The sequence below is a fragment of the Anomaloglossus baeobatrachus genome, chromosome 1 (assembly GCF_048569485.1).
Source record: "Anomaloglossus baeobatrachus isolate aAnoBae1 chromosome 1, aAnoBae1.hap1, whole genome shotgun sequence".
NCBI lineage: Eukaryota > Metazoa > Chordata > Amphibia > Anura > Aromobatidae > Anomaloglossus > Anomaloglossus baeobatrachus.
The window spans coordinates 794,342,983-794,370,809 of record NC_134353.1 but is presented as its reverse complement, the minus strand read 5'-3'; the positions used below and the strand labels follow the sequence as shown (position 1 = coordinate 794,370,809).

The 27,827-nt window shown below is 45.5% G+C and overlaps 1 long non-coding RNA gene across 1 annotated transcript; it reads left to right on the top strand.

Annotated features, from left to right (window-relative positions):
- The first annotated feature begins 3,739 nt into the window (after nucleotides 1–3,739).
- Nucleotides 3,740–4,077, top strand: LOC142300404 (uncharacterized). The gene is made up of 3 exons (XR_012752667.1): nucleotides 3,740–3,767; nucleotides 3,856–3,945; nucleotides 4,016–4,077. It is a non-coding gene; the product is annotated as an uncharacterized LOC142300404 (long non-coding RNA).
- Nucleotides 4,078–27,827: the final 23,750 nt, after the last annotated feature.

Below are 27,827 nucleotides of genomic sequence, written 5' to 3'. Positions count from 1 at the left end.
GCGAGTGCGTCCCCCGGCTGTCCATGGCACCTGCACTTGCCCAGGTGCATCAGGTGCTGACGCTGGCCCTGGTCCCACAGATTGGATGATGTTTAGATCAGGACTGTGGAGGCGATATCAGTACTACCAGAACACCTTGATCTTCTTTATGCTAAAGATAGTCCTTAATGAAATTGGCTGTCATGTTTGTGATCCTTGTCCTACTGCAGAATAAATTTGGAGCCAAATAGACACCTCCCTGAGAGTGATTTTAGTTACCTTATTCTTGAGAAACACAGATAAAGAGTTCAACTGAGTTTCTCATTTCATCAGTTAACCGTCTTTTTTCAATAATTTTGATGTGGGGCTTGGTACTTTGCTGGACTTCAAGGCTTTGTCCTCTAGTTTTACTAAGTTTACAAATGGGTGACTAGTAGTACTAAGATAAAAATTCTCACCTTTCGGTACCCCACGCCTTATCCGTTTTTCCTTTACATTGGCAGTGGTACATTGGAGTTACTGTTAAGTGAGCACATGTTTTTCTTATGTTAAGACCACTATGAGGCAATCTAAGGTATATCAGGGTGTCAATTTTCCCCCAAAATACTATAATCATGCCCTCGTTGCCATGTTTCATGTCTTCTTCATTGTCCCTATGATCACTTCAGTGCTGGCTTTAGATACTGTAATCACACCCCTTTTGGTGTGATTTAAATTCTCCTATAACGGAAGCTATAATCAGTAAATGACTTGTTTAAATTAGGTTTTTATGTTGAATGTTTATATTTTTATTTTAGACAATGTTTTTTTCATATCACAATCTGTATTAAAAAACAATATATACCAGTAACAATTTTGCAACTTTCACTTTGGCCATTGGGGCTTATTTACATTCTAACTTCAGGAAAAAAAAACACATGCACGTTGAACAGACTCAGACCCTATCATTTGTATGGAAGCATCCAATGAGCATGTGTTAATGTAATTGTGATTTGAGGGGGAGTACAGTTAGCTGTGACATTGCTTATTGTGGATAGTGGCACATGTGTATAGTGGTTTTCCCTGTCATTGTAATCCTGCCTCTAATGATAATGAGACTGCCAAAAACTCTTCTTGACCAGATAAGAAGCAGTGCTTTTTTTGCGGCGGTACGTGCCGGTACGGCGTACCGGAAAATCTGAAGAGCGCTGATGGCACCTCTGGCTCTGTCCACATGGCTATTTTGTAAACTATACAAATTAGCCATGTGTGGAGCGGAGGCACAAGTAGAGCAGCTACTGGTACTGTAGGACCTGTCTGACCTCAGGACGGGTGATGCCTCCCCGGACCTACGGAGGCTGTGATTGGATGATGAATGCCGCTCAGCCAATCACAGCCACTGTAATGTTTTAGCCATTGAAAATCGCTGAAACATTGAAATCCAGCCATGATCAGTGCAGCTATAGCACTGATCATTGGCTGGAGCTGGTTGACCTCTGCTTCACTCGCCCCCAGCTCTTATTGGAGAGACCAGCCTTGTGACCGATGTCTTCAATCACTGTGGATCTGGGGCCGGTGACCGCTCCCCTCAGCTTCACTCTGTCCGTGGAAGCTGAGGAGAGAGATCCCTGCAAGTGCCGCATCAGTAAGTTTTATAGCTGCCACCCCCCCTCCATCTGCTGTCGCCCCTCCATCTGCCGCTGCTCTACCCATCAGCCGCTGCCCCCTCCATCTGCCCCCCCTCCATCAGCCGCTGCCCCTTCATCTGCCACCGCTCTCCCCATCAGCCGCTGCCCACTCCATCTGCCACCGCTCTCCCCCATCAGCCGCTGCCCACTCCATCTGCCTCCCCCCCTCCATCAGCCGCTGCCTCCTCCATCTGCCACTGCTCTCCCCATCAGCTGCTGCCCCCTCCATCTGCCTCCTTCCCTCCATCAGCTGCTGCCCCCTCCATCTGCCGCTGCTCTCCCCATCAGCCGCTGCCCCCTCCATCGGCCACCGCTCTCCCCATCAGCTGCTTCCCCCTCCATCTGCCTCTTACCCCTCCATCAGCCGCTGCTCCCTCCATCTGCCACCGCTCTCCCCATCAGCCGCTGCTCCTCTCCTTGATTAAAATTAGCATACAGACTACTAAACTGAATAATGAGAAACAGGGCCACACCGTCCATTGGACAAGTTGAGCAGTTTGCTCAGACGGCACTATATTCAGGGGGGCGGCAATGCGGCCGGGAGCGGAGCTGTATGGGGACTGCCGTGTTCCACCGCCCAGTGCTTCAACAGGTGCACAGGATCGCCCGGCCGCCTGACAGCACCCCTCCCAGCTCCTCAATCTCGGCCGCCGCCTGACAGATCCCCCCTGCTCCTCAATCTCGGCTGCCAGCGCATGACAGCAACCCCCACTCCTCGCCTCAGAAATGCGTACCGGCAAATATTTTTTTTACAAAAAAAGTGCTGATAAGACGTAAAGAAGAACAAATCTAAATAAATAGCCCTAGTGGCCTCTGTGACAGTTGCAAGATTAGTATTTTTTTTTTTTATTGAGGCTCTAAAAAACAACAACTAATCGATGCATGAATGGGCACAGTATAGTCAAGTAGGTTAGGACCCTGCTTCACCAATTAGGTGCTCTGGAGAAAAATATATATATGTAGGAAAGAACTCCGGCACTCTTAGTAACCCCAATAAGAGACTTAAGCAGTAGTGATGTTCAAATAGAATTTTTTATTCAGAGAAAAAGTCCATAAATAAACGTTTTCGACCTAATTCGGTCTTCCTCAGAAAGGACTTATCTATAACCAAGGTACAAACAAGAAAAAAATAATTATCATATACAGAGAATTTGTCATATGATAGTAATGATACAAAACAGAAAGTAAGATTAATAAGAAAAATAAACTACCCTTATAGCCATGGAGAAGAATAGTGCTGTGAACGAACGTGAAAATTTGTGTATATAGACAACAAACCGAAAAGGATAAGTACAGGGGCATAAGCCAATCTCAAAGATAACCTAATGTACCTATGGAGATGCAGGGTAAAATTATGATCTTCCTTTGTAAGATCCTCCTTTATGGATCCACTGATTCAGAACAGACCTGATATTGTAGAAAAAAGACCTTGTCTATACTTTTTAGCACAAGGACTTGTGTTCCTCATAAAAAATCCACAAATCATGTATAAGACATCATATCCTCACTACGGGTAATTTACCTGTTATAATGAAAAAGCGTTCTTTGAATAAGGGTTTTTTTAATAATATTTCTATCTGACGTCTTAATAGTTTCACGGGGAAATGACCTTACCACGTGTTTAGGCCGATCAGTTCATCTATTAAAAAGAGGAAAATTTATAATATGGAATTGTTGAAGGACTATTGTCTAAACAAAAATTATGTTACTGCATAAAAGAAAGGAAAATACGATTTAAGATCTAAGGGAATCTGTTTAAACACTGTCACTTCCTCTATTCCTGTGACGCTCACAGGAAGTGACGTCACGTGGGATATCCCGGAGCATATCATTGGATGACGAGAGCATCACTCCAATGATGTAATTTCTCCTTCAATTAGGGCGGTACCCGGGTGATTGGCTAGCAGTTATAAACCCCTCTCACAGCCATATGTTCACAGTGAAGTCCACGGAGCGGTTCCCCACACACATATGTCCACTTTGGTAAGTACCTTTGGAGATGCAGCTGGTCAACCAGATTCCCTTAGATCTTAAATCGTATTTTCCTTTCTTTTATGCAGTAACATAATCGTGAGGGCTTTCCTCTTTTGTTCAGTATTGTCCAATCCAACCTCATTTAAGGTAGGAAAAGACCTTGTAGTGTCTTATTCTGATAGACATCAGTGACTACTCTTATAATAGTGTTTTTCTTATAATTATCCTCTTACAGATATCCAATTTATAGGACGATATTCTGAATATATGCTATTGAATGGTCCTATTGGCAGCTGATTTTTACATCTGTTTTCATACCGTAATGGTAGGTGATATTTTGTTTAGACAATAGTCCTTCAACAATTCCATATTATAAATTTTCCTCTTTTTAATAGATGAACTGATCGGCCTAAACACGTGGTAAGGTCATTTCCCCGTGAAACTATTAAGACGTCAGATAGAAATATTATTAAAAAAACCCTTATTCAAAGAACGCTTTTTCATTATAACAGGTAAATTACCCGTAGTGAGGATATGATGTCTTATACATGATTTGTGGATTTTTTATGAGGAACACAAGTCCTTGTGCTAAAAAGTATAGACAAGGTCTTTTTTCTACAATATCAGGTCTGTTCTGAATCAGTGGATCCATAAAGGAGGATCTTACAAAGGAAGATCATAATTTTACCCTGCATCTCCATAGGTACATTAGGTTATCTTTGAGATTGGCTTATGCCCCTGTACTTATCCTTTTCGGTTTGTTGTCTATATACACAAATTTTCACGTTCGTTCACAGCACTATTCTTCTCCATGGCTATAAGGGTAGTTTATTTTTCTTATTAATCTTACTTTCTGTTTTGTATCATTACTATCATATGACAAATTCTCTGTATATGATAATTATTTTTTTCTTGTTTGTACCTTGGTTATAGATAAGTCCTTTCTGAGGAAGACCGAATTAGGTCGAAAACGTTTATTTATGGACTTTTTCTCTGAATAAAAAATTCTATTTGAACATCACTACTGCTTAAAGGTCCAGTCACACTAAGCAACTTACCAGCGATCCCAACAACGATAGGGATCGCTGGTAAGTTGCTAGGAGGTTGCTGGTGAGCTGTCACACTGCGACGCTCCAGCGATCCCACCAGCAACCTGACCTGGCAGGGATCGCTGGAGCGTGGCTACACGAGTTGCTGGTGAGCTCACCAGCAACCAGTGACCAGCCCCCAGTCTCCTAGTTACAGCACACATCAGGTTAATTAACCCGATGTGTGCTGCAGCTAAATGTGCACAGAGCAGGGAGCAGCGCACACTGAGCGCTGGCTCCTTGCTCTCCTAGTTACAGCACACATCGGGTTAATTGCCTGATGTGTGCTGCAGCTAAATGTGCACAGAGCAGGGAGCAGCGCACACTGAGCGCTGGCTCCTTGCTCTCCTAGTTACAGCACACATCGGGTTAATTGCCTGATGTGTGCTGCAGCTACATGTGCACAGAGCAGGAGCCGGCAGCACACAGGCAGTGAGAGCGGGGGAGGCTGGTATCAAAGGTAAATATCGGGTAACCAAGGACAGGGCTTCTTGGTTACCCGATGTTTACATTGGTTACCAGCCTCAGCAGAAGCTGGCTCCCTGCTCACTGCACATTAGTTGTTGCTGTCTCGCTGTCACACACAGAGCGATCTGTGCTTCACAGCAGGACAGCAACAACTAAAAAATGGCCCAGGACATTCAGCAACAACCAACGACCTCACAGCAGGGGCCAGGTTGTTGCTGGATGTCACACACAGCAACATCGCTAGCAACGTCACAAAAGTTGTTCGTTACCAGCGATGTTGCTAGCGATGTTGCTTAGTGTGACGGGGCCTTAAGTCTCTTATTGGGGTTACTAAGAGTGCCGGAGTTCTTTCCTACATGGGCACAGTATAGGGCAGTGATAGCAAACCTATGGCACGCAAATCCTTCTCTGCCTTCCTTGTCAGCTGCATCTGTGCGAGCATCTCCTCTGACTCCACCAGTCAGCTCAGATGTGAGCTTTATCTCCACTGTGCCAGGCTCATTTGATAACAGGAGAGCCACCATCTGGGCTCATACACATTCTATGGTCTTTATAGTTTTATCATGTCACATTAGAAAAGACCTGCTGCCTATATACACATTTAACCATCTTACCCCTTTCCGCTCTACGTACCGCAGTGATTGCAAATCTTCATCTCTTTCTCCTATTCCAATGGGAGAGGAGCGAGTAATTCGATTTTTATTATTAAAATTTTCAGTTTTTCAGATTTTTCTCTTTATAGGTATATTTTTGAGTAAAATGTAAATTGTTGTTTTAATCTATAAACTACTATTTTCAGAAAATAAATACAAATTTTTTTGCTTGGAAATTTGGAGACCTGTTGTCAGTAGTTTAGAGAATAAAAGAACAATTTACATTATATATATACACATATATATGTACACAATATATCGTTGTATAAAATAAATAATTTAAAAAAAATGATGTAGCACTCTGCTGTATTTTTGATTCTCAGCGCAGATAAAGTGGACAGTTATAGGCTGCCACCCCCATCTGCCTAGCTTTACCTTGGCTGGCAATCAAAATACAGGGAAGCCCATTAATTTTTTTTTAATTATTTTAAAAAAAAAAGAGTGGGCTCTCGCCATATTTTAATCGCCAGTCAGGTAAAGCCAGGCAGCTGAGGCTGGGATTCTCGGCAGCTGCCTCTGGAAATGGCGCATTGTTTCTTAGTGCTATTTCCAGGCGCTTTACCCAGCTCGTCCAGTGGCCCTGATGGCGGTGGCATGCTGGGTATTAAAGGGGTTAATACCAGCTTTGTATTCTCAAATTCATGGTTTCATGCCAAATTAGACATGGCCACCATGAATTTCTAGTAAACAGTAAAAAAAAAACAACCCATAGAAAAACATTTTTTATTAGTGATAAAACAAACATTTAGAGACTCCATCTTTATTATAAAAAAAATCCTTAGTCCGATGTACTTCACAGAGGCCGCAATGTCAGCTTCATCACTCTGTACAGATAGCGTCTATACAAAGTGAGAAGCAGAGAGAGCCATGTCAGCTCTTCTTCATCGCTCTGAACAGAGTGCGAAGCAGGCTGACAGTGAGGGTATGATTCCACTTGCGTCTCGCATTGCAGCACCCTGCACGGCCTGACACTTTTCCGGACAGGAGCGCCTCAGCTGAATTGAAGTACATGCAGCTGACCCGCTCCTGTTGGGAGATTGTGCACCGTGATGTGATGCGACACTCGCCCAGTGCCAGTCAAAGTTCAGTTAACAGGACCTTCGATGACGTCATGTGACCAGACTGTAAGCTAATGTCTGTTCAACATTCACACCAGACTTGTCACATGGCTAAGATGTCATGGAAGGTCCTTTACGCAGTGGTGTTTACCGGGGGCACAGCAATGATCGGACGCGGAAGCAGAAATGGCCAGGAAACAGAGTCTGCAGGACATGTCGTGGGACCTGGAAGTATGATCATAATGTTGTTTAATAATGTGATTTTTTTTTTTTACAGCCCCTGGACCCGAACTGTAACATGAGCTTCCCAGGGCAATCCCGAACTTCATAGTTCAGGATTGCCCATCATTGCTTGTTACATCAGAACACTCATGAGATATGCTGTATGTATGTCTGCTCCATTAGGCTACTTTCACACATCAGGTTTTTCCCATCAGGCACAATCCGGAAAAAAACGGTTAAAACGGATCCGGTACCGCATCCATTTTATCCCCACTGATTTGTATTGTCGCCAGATTGTGCCTGATGACCTTGCGTTGCATCCGGCTTTTTCCGGATGCGGCTTAGTTAATGAATGCGGTGGCCGCATGGAACGTTTCATGCAACGTTTTTTGTCTCATAAAAAAACGCACAGCGACGGGTGCGGCGCTGTGCGGCATGGTGCATAATGAAAGTCTATGCATGCCGAATCCGGTGGCATGCATCAAACGCCAGAAGCATGTACCGGATTCGATTTTTACTTCTGAGCATTCCCAGAAGTGATTCTCTGGCCTAAGAAAATTGGTGCGAGTGGAGTGCGATAAAACATCGCATTCCACTCGGACCAATTCTAGCATGTGTGTCAGCACACATGAGCGATTATTTTCTCAGCCCTAATCGGACCGAGAAAACAATCACAGCATGCTGCAACTGTAATGCGAGACTCTTTTCTCTCGCACCAATTCAAGTGAATGGGACGAGAGAAAAATCGCACTGCACTCGCGGTACACCGGTGTACCATGCATGCAGAGCGAGAGTCGCAATAGCCGGCTACGGAGGAGAGAGGGAGATAAATCCCACCTTCCCCTCCTCCGTGCCAGCCCGCCCCTCCTGAGGGCCTGCCCGCCCCCCGCAGCTGTGGTCCGCTCGCAAGGTCGGACCGCAGACGCAGGGACACTAACTAGCATGACACTCAGCTCCTGCTGTGCTGCCAGCATGAGCCGAGTGTGATGCGAGCATCGCAGTAGTGCCCTGTGTGGCCCCAGCCTCTCTCTCTCTCACACTCACTGACTGATTCATTCACTCACTCTCACCCACTCACTGATCACCGGCGCAGCGCTGCATGGCTGTCACACTGCTCTGGCGGCTTCTCCTGATTTGAAAATGCCTTCTGCCCATTATTCAATCTCGTATTCACTGCTTTCCCCACCCATTGGCGCCTATGATTGGTTGCAGTCAGACACGCCCCCACACTGAGTGACAGCTGTTTCCCTGCAACCAATCACAGCCGCCAGTGGGCGGGTCTATATCTTGCAGTAAAATAAATAAATAAATATTTTTAAAAAAACGGCGTGCGGTCCTCCCCAATTTTGATACCAGCCAGGGTAAAGCCACATGGCTGAAGGCTGGTATTCTCAGGATGGGGAGCTCCACGTTATGGGGAGCCCCCCAGCCTAACAATATCAGCCAGCAGCCGCCCGGAATTGCCGCATGCATTAGATGCGACAGTCCCGGGACTCTACCCGGCTCATCCCGAATTACCCTGGTGCAGTGGCAATCGGGGTAATAAGGGGTTAATCATGGGAGGCGTCTATGAAACACCCCCAATGATTAACCTGTAAGTGAAAGTGAATAAACACATACACCCAAAAAAATACTTTATTTGGAATAAAGGACAAAAAAACACCCTGTTTCACCATTTTATTAAAATCCCCAAATACCCCTCCTGGTCCGACGTAATCCACAGTGGTCCCGCGACACTTTCATCTCTGCTACATGAAGCTGACAGGAGCGGCCGTGGAACACCGCCACTCTCTATCAGCTCCACGCAGCAACTAAGGGAGTCGCGCTGTCAGCGTTGACGTCACTGAGGTAGTGTCGGGTTGTGCGGGGATGATGCGTGCGGGAGTGCCGGAGTGTGTACGGGGATGATGCGTGCGGGAGTGTCGGGGTGTGTGCAGTGATGATGCGTGCGGGAGTGCCGGGATGTGTGCAGTGATGATGCGTGCGGGAGTGTCGGGATGTGTGCGGGGATGATGCGTGCGGGAGTGCCGGGGTGTGTGCAGGGATGATGCGTGCGGGAGTGTCAGGGTGTGTCTGGTGATGATGTGTGCAGGAGTGCCGGGGTGTGTGCAGGGATGATGCGTGCGGGAGTGCCGGGGTGTGTGCAGGGATGATGCGTGCGGGAGTGCCGGGGTGTGTGCAGGGATGATGCATACGGGAGTGCCGGGGTGTGTGCGGGGATGATGGGTGCGGGAGTGCCGGGGTGTGTGCAGGGATGATGTGTGTGGGAGTGTCGGGGTGTGTCTGGTGATAATGCGTGCGGGTGTGCTGGGGTGTGTGCAGGGATGATGCGTGCGGGTGTGCCGGGGTGTGTGCAGGGATGATGCGTGCGGGAGTGTCGGGGTGTGTCTGGTGATGATGCGTGCGGGAGTGCTGGGGTGTGTGCGGGGATGATGCATGCGGGAGTGCCGGGGTGTGTGCGGGGATGATGCGTGCCGGAGTGCCGGGGTGTGTGCGGGGATGATGCGTGCGGGAGTGCCGGGTGTGTGCAGGGATGATGCGTGCGGGAGTGCCGGGGTGTGTGCGGGGATGATGTGTGCGGGAGTGCCGGGGTGTGTGCGGGGATGATGCGTGCGGGAGTGCCGGGGTGTGTGCAGGGATGATGCGTGCAGGAGTGCCGGGGTGTGTGCAGGGATGATGCGTGTGGGAGTGCCGGGGTGTGTGCAGGGATGATGCGTACGGGAGTGCCGGGGTGTGTGCGGGGATGATGGGTGCGGGAGTGCCGGGGTGTGTGCAGGGATGATGCGTGTGGGAGTGCCGGGTGTGTGCAGGGATGATGCGTGCGGGAGTGCCGGGGTGTGTGCGGGGATGATGGGTGCGGGAGTGCCGGGGTGTGTGCAGGGATGATGCGTGTGGGAGTGTCGGGGTGTGTCTGGTGATGATGCGTGCGGGTGTGCCGGGGTGTGTGCAGGGATGATGCGTGCGGGTGTCCCGGGGTGTGTGCAGGGATGATGCGTGCGGGAGTGTCGGGGTGTGTCTGGTGATGATGCGTGCGGGAGTGCTGGGGTGTGTGCGGGGATGATGCGTGCGGGAGTGCCGGGGTGTGTGCGGGAAAGATGCGTGCCGGAGTGCCGGGGTGTGTGCGGGGATGATGCGTGCGGGAGTGCCGGGGTGTGTGCGGGGATGATGCGTGCGGGAGTGCCGGGGTGTGTGCGGGGATGATGCGTGCGGGAGTGCCGGGGTGTGTGCGGGGATGATGCGTGCGGGAGTGCCTGCGTGTGCGGTGTCTTTCCCTCTCTCTCAGCTTTAAAAAAAAAAAAAAACGGATCAGTTTTTTACCGGATCCGTCGCATCAGTTTAACACACTCTGACATGGATCCGTTGCATCAGGCACAAAACTGATGTGTGAAATTGGCCTTACAGATAAAAATATAAAGATAACTTAAAAGAAAAACCTATTAAAAGACTTAAAAAACAGGTGACTTTCCACATCATCTTTTTCCCCCCTTTTTTAATCCATTATTCTAAGCATAACTGGATTCAAAAAGGTGTGTGGCACCTAGATACCTAGATTGTACCTAACCGGGAACACCATAAATATTGTGTTATGTGTAACTTTATAATGGAAAACCATTTCAATGGCTTTTCAACCTTCGCTTGAAGCACAGAAATCTGCATTGCAATCTTTCTTTCTACAAAAAGAAAACAGATGATTCAAGACATTAAATATCTGGCACCAAGAGAGTTTGTTCCAACTGAAACATAGACTTATACAAACTAGGAAAAGGGGCATGGTCGGCTCTACAGTGGGCATGCCTGGATATGTCTATTGGTCAGTGGGTTGGTCTTTGAGGTCAGGTTATTCCATCAGGTTATCAGTGGGGTGGTCCTCTAGGTTGGCCAGTGGGTCTTTTTCCTTATATGGTGATTCTTCTTACATCTGGACATAACCTGAATACCAGACCAGGGTGTGGAGAGCAGGAAATGGCGGCCATCTTAAATATATGTCACATAATTATATATTTGAACTGACTATGTAAGGTGAAATGATTTCATCGGACATTTTTTCCACAATCCTCTATCTCACGTGGTTAATTAAGTATTTGATCCAATGGCTCTCCTCAACAGTCCCCCCTAATACATTATTAACCTTCTGACCCTACCGTGGTTCCCTAAGATGAAATGATTTCATTGGATATTTTTCCCACAATCCTCTATGTCACGAGGTTAATTAGGTATTTGATCCAATGGCTCTCCTCAACAATATATCAGGATGGGCTATGATGGTGACATATATACCAGGATGAAGCCATGATGGCGACATTTACACAAGGATGGTGATATGGTGGAGACGTCTACATTAGGATGTTGCTATGATGGGGACATCTATACCAAGATGCAGCGGTTTTAAGGTTTGAATTATATAAAGTCTGACATGAGGAACAGACTATCAGATGACCTGAGTGCTGCATGCGTTGCTCTCAAATTTACAAAGTATAAGCCAATGTTAGACAAGTTATCAGCATGGGTGCAACAGCAAAAATCACATTAATTGTTCAAAAGCATACTAAATGCTTTTAAAGTTCTGTTATTTGGGTTAAATTGCCATGTTGGCACTTTGCGATAAATAATTGGGTTTTGGATTGCAGTTTGGGCACTCGGTCTTTGAAAGGTTCGCCATCACTGGTATAGAGGTTTACATAACTATTGGAGATTAAACAAGATGATCAGGTAAAAGCACAAGAGTCTTGAAAGTATGTGTTATACAGCATTATAACAGTATCAGCAGTAGAGTTGCTTCTACATTAACATGAATCTGTGTCTGTAATCATTGAAAGATAAATAAGTGTTTACTTGAATGCAAGCATACTGCCAAATACTGTAGGTTGTGAGATGAGCTCTTGGCAGAATGAGCATTATGCTCGGCATGTGTAAGAATATTTAGGAAGCTGCTTGCACACAGAGATAATTTCAGATAAAATTCCTTTTAAAATGTTATATTATTGCATCCAGTAAATGTTTTTAATATTGTCTTCTTATTTTACTAAGCATGGGTCTATAATTTGCTACTGGGAATGACAACTTGTAAGTACACTAAATAGAAATACCACTTCTCAACATCCAGGGGAATATTAGATCTCTGAAAATTATGACAGACTGTGTAAACATGCTGAAACAAGGAAGGCCGATGTTCTAATCTCACTGCTCATTGGAATGCAAAGAAAATGATTCCCCTGCTGACATCTGCACCAAATGCATAAACTAATTACAATCATCAATCAAGAAAATTGCGTTTGACAGTAATCACGTGGGTATGTTTTGTTCAGTACATCAGTCAGTATATGAAAACACTGCCCATACATTTTAACTATAGTAGAATACGTGGGCAGTAAGTTCATATGAATTGTTCTATCTCTGATCACATCTTTCTGTAAAAGCCTTGTAATTACATTTCATTACATATATAGTAACCTATAGATTTGAAGTGGCAAGATGTAATGTGAAAAAACTTCCTATATAGAAAAAAATAAAGATAACATAAGTGATCACATTAAATAATAAATTACCATACAAGCTGCATATAGCGGTAAAGGAGATGGATTTGATAAAAAGCTTATAATAAATTGACAGTACGATGTAGTATTAAACAAAAAAACTTCCAAATTCTGTTATGTGCAATAAATGAGATTCTTTAGAACTAAGCTGAATGGTTAAAAACAACTCTGTATGCTTTTATGTAGCGCCCCACGGGGCAGGCGGTTAAGCCTACTTGTCACCGGGCCGTTTCGGGTCGGGTCAGGCGTTGTCACGGGGTGGCCTTGCCCGGTTCCGTTGCCCCGAGGCATACAATTAAAATGGTGGGGGAAGCAGGGTATTGGGGAAAGTTTGTCGTGACACCACCTGTGGTACGCGGCCAGGGATTAGCTGCCGGCTTCCTGTCTGGGGCAGGTGTTAAGGCAGCTGGGATGGTATCGCTCCCCACAGGTGGAGCGGCCACCGGGTGGATGAAGAGGGTAGTAATAGCCATTGGTGCCTAAGCGCTGGGCGGCGGCACCGTAAGGGCGAGCCAATACAGTCTCTGTGGGTTCAGAGTGTAGTTTACTCACAACTTCAGCTGCCAGCCTGGTCACACTGGTCACTGCCGTGATGGACTCAGGTTGATCCCGAATCCGCTGGAGGTCAGAACCGGTCTGGTAGTCTGCGGGCCCTTCCTCACTGCGCTTTGTAGTGCGGGTCCCTGTGGCTTGAAGCACTTAGAGTCTCTTCTGTACTAGGTAGAGTACTGTTCCCTATGCCAGTAGTGGGGATCCCTTTGAGTCTGACCGTGATCTATTCCCCGGAAGTCCTCTATGCCACCTGGCTCTGGAAATTTGGGTGGTCGAAGAAGCGTGGAACTTCTCTGTCCGGCAGAATCTGATGATGCAACGTGGAATTACACCACCCTAGGGTGCTCAGCTGCACCCTGAACAGGGCTGGCCCCGGGGGAACTGACACGGTATCCTCCTCGGCGACCATTAAACTCCTATGTCCCACAAGAGCTACCGGGAAAGACATCTGCTCACTCTCACTCCTGCTGGAGAGCTCTCTTTCTAAAACTGTAAACTGTGTGTGACTCCAAACTCCCCCTGGTGGCCGCTCCTCTCCCTACCCAGGTCCTAAGCTAGTGGATTGGGGCCCCTGTTGTGATGGCATGCTGTAAATGCTACACACTGTTGGAAACCCCTTTTATACCTGACCCTAACCCAGTCTCCAGTGGGGAAGGGGCAAACCATGTGTGTATGTGGTTGTGGATGATGAAACCAGTACCAACCTCCTTTTGGATCCATGATCAGCACCACACCCTGAGTTGGGTACAGTACCTTATGGCGACCTGAGCCTCAGGGGGCGCCACATTTATACATAATGTGAAGCCAAGACTTCAATAGAGTCCGGATTATTTAAATAATAAAGCATAAACAACAAAAGTAAAAAATATATATGTGTAGAAAAAATGAATCCACCAAGCTTTTGCAAGCAGAGAAAGTATTTTAGTCTAGGTGTACGCTGTATCTGTATACCTAGCCTACAGTATATGTAACAAGCTTTTGCCAATGTATGTTACATCATCACCATAGGCATCCATTCACCAGAAGGAGACCTATAGTGTACTCATTTACCTTCCACCTGGCTGTTATGCAACTGAATGCCATTTGTTAAAATATACAGTCATGTCCGAAAATCTTGGCACCCTTGAAATTGTTCCAGAAAATTAAGCATTTCTCCCAGAAAATTATTGAATTACACATGTTTTGCTATGTTTATTTCCTTTGTGTGTATTGGAACAACACAAAAATCCCTGAAAAATTGTAAATTGGACATAATTTCACAAACCCCCCAAAATTATTAGCACTTTTCCAAAATTATGGGTAAACAACTTTATTTCAAGCATGTGATGCTCGTTCAAAGTCACCTGTGGGAAGTAACAGGTGTGGGCAACATGAAAATCACACCTGAAACCAGATAAAAAGGGGAGAAGTTAACTGAATCTTTTCAATGTGTGTTTGTGTGTGCTACACTAAGCATGGAGAACTGGAAAAAAAACCGCGTGAGGACTGTAGAAACAAAACTGTTGTAATCTTGACATCATTGATATTTTGCAAGTCCATCTCTAGAGATTTTGATGTTCCTTTGTCCACAAAGGGCAACATAATTAAGTTTACAACTCATGGTACTGTTGCTAATCTCCCTGGATGTGAAAGGTTGTACTGCAGTATAGTCTGGATGGTGGAGAAGCAGTCCCAATCAAGTTCCAAAGAAATTCAACCTGTCCTGGAAGCTCAGGGTGCATCAGTGTCAGCATTAACTATTTGTTGGTATTTGAATGAAATTAAATGCTATGGTAGGAGACCCAGAAGGACCCCACTTCTGACACAATGACATAAATAAGCTAGACTGCAGTTTTCCAAAATGTACACTCATAAACCTAAATGCTTCTGGGAAAGACTCTTGTGGACAGATGAGAACAAGACAGAGCTTTTTGGTAAACTACATCATTAATGGAATGAGGCCTACAGAGAAAAGAACACAGCCAAATATAGTAGATGTTCAAAGATGCTTTGGGGTTGTTTTGCTGCCTCTGGCACATTGTGTTTTGACTGTGTGCAAGGCATCATGAAATCTAAAGATTACCAAAGAATTTTGGGTTACAGTCCCAATGAACACCTGTGTAGAGTTCATAAAATTGAAGAGTGCATTCTCCCAACAGCAAATATGAGAGACCTACAGCAGTTTGCAAAAGAAGAGTGTTCGAAAATTCCAGTTTAGAGGTGTAAAAAGCTTGTCGATAGTTATAGGAAGCAGTTATTTATTCCAAAGAATGTGCAGTCAAATATTAAGTTGATGGTGCCAACAATTTTGTCTGGCCCATTTTTGGAGATTTGTGTGAAATAATGCCCAATTTGCCTTTTTTCTGCTTTTTTTTTCTTGTGCTGTTATAATACACACAAAGGAAATAAATATGTGTATTACCAAATGTGTAATTGCAATAATGTTATGAGAAAAAATACTTCATTTTCTAGAACAATTTCAAGGGTTCCAACACTTTCGGCCATGACTATATAGGAAAGTGCAGCATACAGAGGATCACTGTTAAGAAACGTATACCATGGGCTATACTTTTTTCTTTTTTTTTTTTTTAGAGGGGGCTCCTATGTGGAATTAATGCCTCAGTATTCTTCCTAACTGTGCCAATTGTCTCGTGTGCACACCTTAGCATATGCGCCCGACGGTGGGCACAAAGTGTGATCTGAGCCTAACAAAGCTAAGCGTCTTGTGCCATCTTATACTTGCAGAGCTGCTAAGCTCAATGATTGTCCAAGTGACGTCGGTGCTACAGGCAACAACAAACACTGGAAGCAGTGGCAGAGAATTGGGGTCATGCCTGGGGACACAATTTTCCTGATAGCAAAAAAACAGTTTAAGTTTATTCACAGATCCGTGTTTTCAGGGTCAAAGTATGAATATTTGAGGCTCTTGACTCCAGGTACAGAGATCTGAGGCTGGTCCATGCATTGGGGTTTCGTACTCGGACTCCAAAAGACAGATGTGTAAATAAGAAGTAATATACATCTGTGTCGCCCAGGGAACGGGGTACTCTGTCCCGGGTGGTTGCAAATGGGAATGTCACCCTGGTGGCCGTTACCCGGTCCCATGCCCTGGGGTTTCTCTTGTAAAAGGCGGGATTATTTAAAATAGGGATGAAAGTTAGTGTACGTGACGCCACCTGCGGGTTGCGGTTAAGGGTATAGAACCGCCGCTGCTGAATGTGGGTACTCCTAGGGCTGGTGGTGGTTGCAGCAATGATGTTGGGCCTCCGAAGGTAGAGCCGTGCCTGGGAAATGTGAAGGGCAATAACAGAGACCACAAAAGGTTGTAATGAACAGTCTCTACTTACTCCGACCTGTGGATGACTGGTTCAGGTCCCATGGAGTATCAGTGCCAATGTAGTGACCCAGGTTGTTCTGTCCCCGGCACTCTCTGTTGGTTGGGTCCCCATAGCGTGGAGGGTTTGGGGCCTGACTGTCCCCTTTTGGGGTACCAGTCTCCTTCTCCGTACGGTGGGCAGTGCGGACCCTGTGGGGAGGTAAGTGTCTGAACCCCAATCCTAGTTTACTGCTGATGCCCCCGGATTATTTGGCTCGGTGACGTCCATGAAGGCGTCCTTGTGACGCCCTGGCAAAACCAGGTAGTCACAGTTAGGCCCCCGCATAACACCATCCCGCACTTAGGAAACACACAGCCAACCTGAAAACCCTAGTCACCCCCCCCTTAGGGAAAGATAGACACACCAGTGGGCGTGACCAGGCGGTTGGACATGCTCACCAAGGGGTTCAGAGAGCCCGGGGCGGGAAAACAAGCAGTTCTAGTGAGTGCAGTTTGTAGTTCAAGTGGAGAGGAGTGTGGGTTGGAGCTAAGTGTAGCTCCAGCAGGAAAAGTTCAAGTTAAACAGTACCAGGGTAGGAGCCCTGGTGCCTTTGGCTAGGAGGCAGACGGTGGTCGCTGTCAGCAGGAGATGGGAAGATGGCTCGGCAGAACTGAGGTGGACCGGGACAGGGTTGTAGCCCACCGGTGCCAACACGGGGAACCGGCACGGAAACTGGAGCACAAAAGGGGGTACTCGGACCCTGAAGCCAGGACCGGAAACAAGCGGCCTGGTTAATTAACCGATTGAGGCCAGGACTAGAGGTTCTGTCACACCCAAAGTCCCTCATAGAAAGCAACAGCCCACCGATAGGGTTAAGAGGTCACCACCAGGGCCCATAGATACCACGGGCCAGCGTCTGCGGGCACGGCTCCTTAGGCCACATCCATCCGGGAGCAGACTCATGAGTTCCAGACTAGGAAGTCCATGTTACACAAAACAGTGCAGAGGAAAAGGATAGAGACCACCAGCCCGGGTGGGGGACCCGAATGCAACCGGCCGCGGCATCGGCCACCAGCACCTTGGTTTACCAGAGACTTGTGTGATTTATTGACTGTGAGTAATCAAACCTCCCCCTTACCGTTGCTATACCCTGCACCAGACACTGGGCCCCGGGGCAACCATCCCTACCCACGGAGGGGTTAACATCCAGCTGCTGTTACATCTCCCCCGGATGCCCCATCACAGCAGCGGTGGTGTCCCAACTCACCACACACCGTGGGTGGCGTCACGAACTTAATACGGCCTAGCCCGTACATCTACATCCCCCCTCCATTTATTCGGCGTGTCCGCAAGACCCCCGGGTCCGGAGACCCTCGAGCCACTACCCCAGCAGGCCCGGATCTGAGCAGCGCCGGCTGCTGGCACAGGGGCGGCACATCCTCACCGTGCAGGAGATTATCAAGCCATTTTGAACTGGTGCCTGATCTAGGGCCCTTTGCCGCGTGCGTGCTGCAGTCCCAGCGGTACTTACCCATACCCACCCTGGCGACCTCTCTCCTGTGTCCCCGGGTCACCGTTGCATGGACCCAGCTCGAGCACGTACGTACACCTCTCTGTGCGCCACTGTTCTGCTTGTCCCCTCCCAGAAGGCTGGCTAATCCCTGTACTCGTTCCTAACTCTAGGCGCCCATCCCCTTACTAATTAACCCTTTAGTCCCGGTGTGGAGTGGAGAACTAGGATTTTGGTTGTGCTTTAGTGGTATCGGCACTGGTACTCCAGGTCCCAGGGGGTAGGTCCTGCATCCCCAAGAGGATGCAGTTCCTTGTAGTGCCCTGAGTGGCTCAGGGGCGCTACACAACTATGAGGCAGTAGCTGCAGTAACTCAAGAGTAAAGGATGGAGGTTGTAGAACGTTACTGCATAGAGCACTTTAGTATTAGGAACCACCTCAGAGTACTCTTATGAACAGAACACACCTAATTAAAAGTTATATTTCATATTGATTTTGATAAAATCCCACATTTTTTTCCATTTTATAATCTCCTCTTTCCTGAGATATAAGTTTATAAAGTTTTTATCTAAATTTAACTTCAGCCACATGGGTAGTGGCAGATTCTCCTCGTAGGCGTGTACTATTGCCACATCTGAGACGCTTGCCATCATAAAGCTGGAGGTGTCACACAGGTGGAACATACAGAACACCCCCCCAGAGAAGGTCAGACCAGGGATTGTCAGCCTGAGTAATCCTTACTGCTGATACTTCCGGTATCAGACAGTGTGGACTGTGGAGACAGGAGAGCAGCAGCAAGAGCTTCAGATCATCGTAGAATCTATTCAAGGGCAGTTCAGTTCTATCTGATGGCTTTCCTCATCAAAAAGAGTCTGTTTGTGTTTGAAAGACATATCTATGAAATGTCTTTTTTGTGACAGCCAAAATCACACCCACCCACTTACTAAGCTCACCCTGGCAAAATCCTGCCCACTTGATCATTTCATAGTCCAGGTCTGACCAGAGGTGGGCATGGTTTCAGCTACTGTTATTATATGTTAAATAAGTGCTGTCCTGCAGTGAACACATTTCATTGGTATCCATATGGTGATCCAAAGGAGCCAGCTCTTTTGGTGTATGGCGCCAAATAATTCATTTCCCCAAAAAGAGCTGAACTACCCATCACTAGCTACCATGATGATCTGCTCTCCTTCTGTCTCCATACTATAAGAGCCAGGAAATATCGGCATTGAGGATTACTTATGTGGCGAATCCTTGGTCTGTCCTTCTCTGGGAGTTTGTTCTGTATATTCCCCCTGTGTGACGCCTCCTGATTTATGCTTGGCCAGGATTACAAATGTGGAAATAGTACATATTCTCTCAGAGAAGAATTTATCAGCCTTGTGCCTGAAGGGAAACTGTTGATAAAAACTTTATAGACTTATATATCGTAAATGACAAGGTATACTACAAAATTGAAAAAAATAATGTATTCAGCCACTATCTCAAGAAAGAGCAGTAAAAAAAAAGATAAAAGTCATCAAAGGTCCTCTTTAACCCCTTCCCAACACATAATGTGCCGATATGTCATATCTTGTAGGTACTTCCCCAAATGAAAAAGAGGAAAAATGTGATCATACCCATAGGTAGTATGAACAATTAACCTAATGTAGATGTAATGGCACTGGCATCTTTGCGCTGTCCCACTTCCTCCCTTAGCAGGAACACCAGCACATTCACCTTCCTGGCCACTCATCGGTGGATACTGCCCCTGCCACTGCCTCATGCTCCCAGGGCCTGCACATGCCACACAGGTCTATATGGAGAGCACTTTTTCCTCCTCTTAAAGGGCCAGCAAGCCCTAATCCAGAAGTACCACTTAGCCTATAGCTAAGAGGCACTAGGTATTTAAGTTATCCTCTCCCTTTGGGAGGTGCCTGAGCAACGTGGTCATTCAGTTAGATGCATGTTTGCTAGTTGTCAGGTCCCATATCCTGTGCCAGTATTCTGTGCCTGCTAACCTGTACCTATGTTTCAGTGTACCCAGTACCTGTGTTCCTGTACCCATTCGGTGTACCTGCTGTCGAGTCTGTACCAGCCGTCCTGCCTGTATCAGCCATCCAGTAAGTACCAGCCGTTCAGTCTGTACCAGCTGTCCTGCCTGTACCATCCCTCTTGCCTGTACCAGCCATCCAGTCTGTTCCAGCTGTCCGGCCTGCACTCACTGAGTCCTTCCCTGCATCCCTCACCCCTAGGGACAACTGCAACAGTGACGAGAGTTCCCCTGGAGTGGTACCTGGTGCTACTTTCCAGCATAAGACTAACCTCACCATCAGAGGCTCGAGTGAAGACGAGGTAGTCTCTTAATTATGCCCCTCCAGGGTGAGCCCGGTCCCGTGGGGCAGTGGGTCTATACCCAGAAGCGTGACAAATTGCTCACACTATGGACCCGCTGACCCAGGCTCCCCTACACTTCTGTCAGGAACAGTAGGATCAGATTCTGACCTTTCTGTGGTCCGTGAACACCGATTTAAACACTTTGGCACCGGCTGGCTCATCTACATGAGTAGAGCCTGCAGTTCCAGCACAACCAGTAATTCCCGTTCCCAGCTTTGGACCCTGCTTGTCTGTTACCCCACAGTTTGACAGTGACCCCAAGCAATGCTGTGAGTTCAACCAGTGCACGCTGCAATTTGAACGCGTGGCTCATCAATTTTCCTTGGACGGGAAATTTATTGTTTAACTGTGACCCTATTGTGGGCTAGGTGGTTTCATCAAGCCATATGCTGTTTTAGATGTTTTTAGCTTTTTGACTTAATAGTTATCATCACATAATAATAGAGTTTACTATTTTAGGTGATCACTGATGCTCTGCATAATTCTTTTCTTCAATATATACATGTGAGTTAGTAAACATTATGTAAAATAATGGGACCATTATGCAATGTAAAAGAGATTTTATTGTAGTTTATACAAAAGGGTCTAAAACCAGGTCTAGTTTAATGCTCAAACCGAATGCAACACAAATGCCCAGAGTTTGCCGTAACGCATTTAGCTTCTGCCCTTACAAGCAGGAAAATGTGTCTTTAATGATTTCAAGTGTGGATCAAACTATATAAAAACATTAATAGGTGACACAAGTGCTTATTATGCAAAAAGAGCTAAATCATTTTGTATGGAATAACATTGTCCTATCTGCCTGGTTTACTGTCATAGAAAGAGGGATAGAAGTAGCTGCCAGGTACATTAGCAACCACTTGTCTCTAACATGTCCAACCTCATATCTTCAATACGAGGGGCTGCAGATAAGTCTTTGGCTTTATCCAGAAAGAAATGAGATAGGATGATGAAACTTTACATTTATTCCGTATACTCTCCACTGATGTCAATAAATAATAAGGTGGGTGGTCAACCAACTGGAAGCCCAGCTCTGCCAGTTTTGCCATGGTCACTTGTGCAGCATGAGCGGAGATATTGTCTTGCAGGAACAAGATTCCTTTGGACAGCTTGCTGCGCCTTTTGACCTTCAGAACTGCCTTCAATTGGTCCAAAAGGTCAATGTCATACCTTGCATTGATGGTGGAACCCTTTTGAAGGTAGTCCACTAGCAGCACACCCTCCTTATCCCAGTACACAGACGCAATCACCTTAGTGGCTGATTTTTGCACCCTGAACTTCTTTGGATGAGGAGAACCACTGTGTCTCCACTCTTTTGACTACTCTTTGTTTTCAGGGTCATACAAAACTGTGGCATATGAAGGGCATTGATCCCCCAATGCCTGCGACATAACAATCATGAATATCCTCTGCAGACTTTCCTTGTATAAACAAGAATTCTATCACTCCTCTTCTCTCAGTTGCTGTGAATATTGCATTAGACTCCGCCATTTTGTTTTCCCACGTGCGTAGAACACTGTTGCCACAAGCAACAAACACAACATTTTGAAAACATACAGTACAGACCAAAAGTTTGGACACACCTTTTCATTCAAAGAGTTTTCTTTATTTTCATGACTGAAAATTGTAGATTCACATTGAAGGCATCAAAACTATGAATTAACACATGTGGAATGAAATACGTAACAAAAAAAGTGTGAAACAACTGAAAATATGCCTTTATATTCTAGGTTCTTCAAAGTAGCCACCTTTTTGCTTTGATAACTGATTTGCACACTCTTTGCATTCTCTCGATGAGCTTCAAGAGGTAGTCACCGGAAATGATCTTCCAACAGTCTTGAAGGAGTTCCCAGAGATGCTTAGCACTTGTTTGCCCTTTTGCCTTCATTCTGCGGTCCAGCTCACCCCAAACCATATCGATTGGGTTCAGGTCTGGTGACTGTGGAGGCCAGGTCATCTGGCGTAGCACCACATCACTCGCCTTCTTAGTCAAATAGCCCTTACACAGCCTGGAGGTGGGTCTGGGGTCATTGTCCTGTTGAAAAATAAATGATGGTCCAACTAAACACAAACCGGATGGAATAGCATGCCGCTGCAAGATGCTGTGGTAGCCATGCTGGTTCAGTATGCCTTCAATTTTGAATAAATCCCCAACAGTGTTACCAGCAAAGCACCCCCTACGCCATCACACCTCCTCCATGCTTCACGGTGGGAACCAGGCACGTAGAGTCCATCCATTCACCTTTTCTGCGTCGCACAAAGACACGGTGGTTGGATCCAAAGATCTCAAATTTGGCCTCATCAGAACAAAGCACAGATTTCCATTGGTCTACTGTCCATTCCTTGTGTTCTTTAGCCCAAACAAGTCTCTTCTGCTTGTTGCCTGTCCTTAGCAGTGGTTTCCTAGCAGCTATTTTACCATGAAGGCCTGCTGCACAAAGTCTCCTCTTAACAGTTGTTCTAGAGATGTGTCTGCTGCTAGAACTCTGTGTGACATTGACCTGGTCTCTAATCTGAGCTGCTGTTAACCTGCGATTTCTGAGGCTGGTGACTCAGATAAACGTATCCTCTGCAGCAGAGGTGACTCTTGGTCTTCCTTTTCTGGGATGGTCCTCATGTGAGCCTGTTTTTTTGTAGCATTTGATGGTTTTTGCCACTGCACTTTGGGACACTTTCAAAGTTTTCCCAATTTTTCAGACTGACTAACTTTCATTTCTTAAAGTAATGATGGTCACTCGTTTTCTTTACTTAGCTGCTTTATTCTTGCCATAATACAAATTCTAACAGTCTATTTAAGTTGTACTGCTGTGATACCATAATTTCCCACGGGATCAATAAAGTGTATCGTATCGTATCGTATTCAGTAGGACTATCAACTGTGTATCCACCAGACTTCTGCACAACACAACTGATGGTCCCAACCCCATTTATAAGGCAAGAAATCCCACTTATTAAACCTGACAGGGCACACCTGTGAAGTGAAAACCATTTCCGGCGACTACCTCTTGAAGCTCATCAAGAGAATGCCAAGAGTGTGCAAAGCAGTAATCAAAGCAAAAGGTGCCTACTTTGAATAACCTAGAATATAAGATCTTCACAAGATCTCCTTCTCTACTCCTCTCTTATCTCTTCTTCCTACAATCGCTTACAAGATTTATCCCGTGCCTCCCCCATACTCTGGAACGTTCTACCTCAGCATATCAAACTCCCCTACCGCGAAAAGCTACAAGAGGAACCTGAAGACCCATCTCTTCCAACAAGCCTACAACCTACAATAACCCTCAGTCCAGTACACCACTGCGCAACCAGCTCTGTCCTCACCTATTGTACCATCACACATTCCCTGTAGACTGTGAGCCGTCGCGGGCAGGGTTCTCTCTCCTCCTATACCAGTCTGTTTTGTACTGTTAATGATTGTTGTACGTATACCCTCTTTCACTTGTAAAACGCTATGGAATAAATGGCGCTATAATAATAATAAATATTATTATTATTATTATTATTAATAATAATAGAACCCCTATAACAGGTTGGATAGCATTAGATGATACTGGAGAGGGTCATATCAACTCTGATTCCTGCCTGCTAATCAGGTAACCAATATTGAGCCCCTAAACTAGGAGATGACTCACAAATCGTGAGTCACGATCACAACTTCATCTATTGCTGCACATTCTTTTATAAATACTTTTGGGCAATAAGATGGAATATATTGTTTATATATTATATTATATTGCCTATTGAACAAGCATTCTGCAATAAATTAGATCTCCGTATTTCACACCAGAAAAGAAAATTTTCAGATTCCTTCAGCAGTTCTTATTCTCAGCCTACCAGTTGTTTCCAGCAAGGTGTGGAGGTGGTAAATTGTTCTTGAGTATCCAGAAAGTTGCTGCAGGGTTTCTTTTTTTTAGCATCTGCACTGCTTCTCATCTGCTGCTGGCTTCATTATTGAAGCTTTTTATTATGCAGAGTGCACTTATGTAGGTTTTATTGTACGACAGTTGATTTAAAATCTAAGACATTCAGTGCGCACAAATAAAAAGACCATGATGTAAACCGTGGTGTCTAAAGGTTATAAATTATGAAGCATTGTATGTTAAAAAGGAAAATCTGTCCTTTTGTAAGCTGATTTTATTATGTCATTTATATTATATTAACACTTCCTGACATGGCTATCTTCCCGTTTTCATTTCTTCCTCTACATATTATTTCAAGAGTCATAACTTTTCTTATTTTTTTCCACCTACATAGCCATATGAAGGCTTGTTTTTTGCCAGACGAGTTATACTTTTGAAATTGAAATTCCACAATTGTTTGGCCTTTTTTTGTCTTTACCGTGATCACTATACTGTATGGTTAAAATTAACAGGCAATAGGACTCTAGTATAGCAGTAGCAAAAAAACACATGTAATTCTGGCATTTATATTGTTTTTTTTCATTATGCAATTTACTGATTAGTTAATTATTTTAATATTTTGATATGTTGGCCTCTTACAGATGTAGCAATACCACATTGTGTTTTCTTTTAGTGTTCTTTTAATTCATTTATTATTAATGGGGGAGGGGAGAGGGTGATTTTAACTTCTTTGTTTTTGTACATTTTTGAAATTTTATTTCCACTTTTCACTGTACTTGTTAGTCCCCTTAGGGTACTTGAACATGTGATCATCTGATCACTTATGCTATATACAGCAATACTACTTGTATTTTATATAGCAAAAATCACAGTCTCCGATGAACACTAGACAGAAGATGGCATTCACAAGAGTACTGTCCCGATGCTTTAGCAGACCCCAAGCCATCATTGCAATCCATCTTATCACTAGGCGCCTATGGGTGCTTGGAATAATGCACCCCCCATTCTGGCATTCTGTAAATGCTGTGTCAGAGATTGCAGCATTATTTTAATTGCACTCCTGGAGTGGTGCTTTAAATGTAAGTCCCCTGTTCCCTGTCTTTTACTCACCTTCCAGTGGCTTCATTATTTTCCAGTGTCGCTCCTGTAGGTCTCCAGCGGTTTCTGACCTCCTGGCAGCTCCAGAGTTTCATGGAGTGCACCAAATATCACAAATGAATGCATCACTGTAGGAGCCTTGCTCAGGCTTCGTCTTGGCTCTCATAGACTTGCATTGAGTGCTTGTGACGTAACTTCTGACTTCCGGCCAATCAGAAATTACAGTGACAAGATGGCGCCGCTGGACTGGAATGGCGTCGATAAAAGGTGAAGCTTCTGGAAGGTGAGTATATGACAGGGGACTTAGATTTAAAGCACCACTCCAAGGATGAAAAAAATTAACTCTGGAGTGGTGATTTAACAGCTGCGTGGAGAGGACCTTTGCCCATGGCTTTTAGAGGCAGATGATGGCTGAGTATCACAGCCATAATCTAACAGAAAATATGCAGGCTCAGTTTTTGAGCCTGCATCGGTCAGGGAACCAGCTTATGACCATACATCGGCAAGAGGTTAATGCTCATTAGGGTATGGCTTAGGTAATGCTGCACTAGACATGTTATTTCCTTATTATTCTTATTCTTATTTATAGAGAACCTTTGATTCCATGGTGCTGTACATGAGAAGGGGGTTACATACAGAATACATATTCAAGTTTCAATAGACAGACTAGTACAGAGGGAAGAGGGCCCTGCCCTTGCGGGCTTATGTGGCGCCCTGGACAAGCCAGGACGTCACAGGCACTACAACACACCCCACACCCTGGCTAGGCACACCGAAGTCAAACAAAAATCCTTGTTGCCTCCCTCCAGGGGCTGATGTCCACACCAGGGGGTGGAGCCAGGCGGTTGGCCCCACCCACCGAGGAGTTCACAGTCCTGGAGGCGAGAAAAGGAAGTCAGATTAGTGAGAGAGTTGAGGAGTTGAGGAGTGAAGTGGTAGTAGAGGAGACTGACTGTGTCCGGGTGCGTGGCCCGGGCACATACAGCAAGGTTGGCAGACGAGAAAAAAACAAAGAGAACAATTGTATGAAAAATACCCTGAATAATAATGAATAAACTGCAAGTGCTTAATAACAGGGTACTTAGTATATACATTTTTGCAAAAACGTAAGAAGCCATCCCACCTCGTCACGGTGTACCCATCTGGGGCGGTCCCTAACCAACTAAAGTTAAAACCATTATACATACCCGACTTGTGTCCATCAAAACTCCAATGTGAATGGTAACAAGTGGTCAGCTGGGTCCCAGATTAAATACACAGCAAAGTGGGAAGCAATTAGTTGTTCAGCCTCAGTATAAGGAGGGCTGCACCTCCAATTTGCAATAAAGCAAGATAGCAGACAAAAAACACCAAAAAACTGAGCTGTAACAAAAAAAACAGTAAACATGCAATATTACAAGCATGTAAATAGCAGCCTCTAGACAAGAAAAAAACAAAGAGAAAAATACCCTGAATAATAATGAATAAACTGCAAGTGCTTAATAACAGGGTACTTAGTATATACATTTTTGCAAAAACGTAAGAAGCCATCCCACCTTGTCACGGTGTACCCATCTGGGACGGTCCCTAACCAACTAAAGTTAAAACCATTATACATACCTGACTTGTGTCCATCAAAACTCCAATGTGAATGGTAACAAGTGGTCAGCTGGGTCCCAGATTAAATACAAAGCAAAGTGGGAAGCAATTAGTTGTTCAGCGAGGGCTGCACCTCCAACTTGCAATAAAGCAAGATAGCAGACAAAAAACACCAAAAAACTGAGTTGTAACAAAAAAAAACAGTAAACATGCAATATTACAACCATGTAAATGGCAGCCTCTAGACAAGAAAAAACCAAAGAGAAAAATTGTATGAAAAATACCCTGAATAATAATGAATAAACTGCAAGTGCTTAATAACAGGGTACTTAGTATATACATTTTTGCAAAAACATAAGAAGCCATCCCACCTCGTCACGGTGTACCCATCTGGGATGGTCCCTAACCAACTAAAGTTAAAACCATTATACATACCTGACTTGTGTCCAGGTTGGCAGACGGTGGTGACCGTCTGCAGGAGAGGCTGATTGACATAAACCGTAAGGACCGGGGACGGGCGGTGGCCCGCCGGTACCGGATCGGGGAGCGAAGAGAAGCCAGCACCTTTCGGCAGGGCCTACGGACCCCGACCAGGCTAGGAGTCGCTGTAAAAATGGTCAAATCCATTAGCGAAGGGAACCTCCGGGGTTTCCCAGCAGTCAAGCCCGATTGAAGGCAACAGCTCAAACCGTGAAGGGAAACACAGTCACCGCCAAGGCTACAGTTCCCAGGGCCAGAGCCTGCGGGCAAAAGGGGCTCCCTCAGCCTCCATCCAAGCTGGGGAGGGGGTTACCGGTGGGAAGCCACCAGAACCGAGAACATCACACAGGTGCAGGGAAAGGCAGTCACCACCAACCTACCGGGAGAAGAACCACTGCAGCCGTCTGTGGGACCCGTCCATCCAGCCGTTTGTT